The following is a 1,069-nucleotide window of genomic DNA, read 5'->3' on the forward strand; positions in this document are numbered from 1 at the left end:
TAAAATAAAGATATAAAGAAATAAACTAATAATTACATAAATGAATAGAAAACACACATACACAAATAGAAACATATGAAATTATTTTTGGAGAGAATCAGGAGCTGGGAGAGACAGTTTGCATCCACAGCTCCACGCCAATATGCATGCATTAATCTGAATACAAATCCATACATACAATGAAGATCAGCTTACACTCATGAATGCTAATATATCACATAAATGCTAAATAGTGTAGATTTAACAGACACTTGCTATCAGATGCTGAAGTTATCCATCGCTGAGAAATAGCTCTGCAAGTTGGACGAACACAGGTTGACTTTTGTGAAAAGGAAAACAGACTGTTATGACCAACCAGTGATCAAACAATAAATTTAGTTTTAAAATAGTAAATTGTGAGAGGTCTTTTGCTGATTGAGCAACACCAGTGACTACTGTATGAAGAAATTTTAATTTTGCGGTAATATTTTTAATATGCATTTCTGTTGTTTGGCCAAGTGGGAGAGCTATGAGTCAATATGCAAATTAGTTGAGTGTTCTTAGATTAGGGAAAGATGATTTGGTTTCACATGTGAACAGAGTACAAGAGAGGGTTGAATGAGTGGAGACATAGAAAATAGTTCCTGTTTTAGGTGTGTGAGTGAAGCTTGTACTGAGGGAAATATATATCTGACTGTGTGAGAAGAATTGCTTGGTAAAATACATGATAGCATGGTACAGGAAAATTAAATAAAGTTGTTCGGTCTGTGACTAAAAGGATAGTAGGCAAGTGGTAGGTGAGGGAATGACAGTTGATAGATGGCTGATGAGCAAGCTGGTTGATAAGTATAGTGAAGAACAAATCAGGCTAGAAAGTTTTAAAGTTTGAAATCCATCCACAATTACCAACTGTAGTCATTGTGAAGCAACAACTGGGTTGTAGTCAAAAAGCCACCACATAGATGTGAGCTAATCAATGTCTAAAATGATTATGTAAAGTAATACAGTGGGGCAAAAAAGTATTTAGTCAGCCACCGATTGTGCAAGTTCCCCCACTTAAAATGATGACAGAGGTCAGTAATTTGCACCA

This window comes from Haplochromis burtoni, unplaced genomic scaffold (assembly GCF_018398535.1).
Source record: "Haplochromis burtoni strain Fernald_Lab_line unplaced genomic scaffold, NCSU_Asbu1 Contig_2992, whole genome shotgun sequence".
NCBI lineage: Eukaryota > Metazoa > Chordata > Actinopteri > Cichliformes > Cichlidae > Haplochromis > Haplochromis burtoni.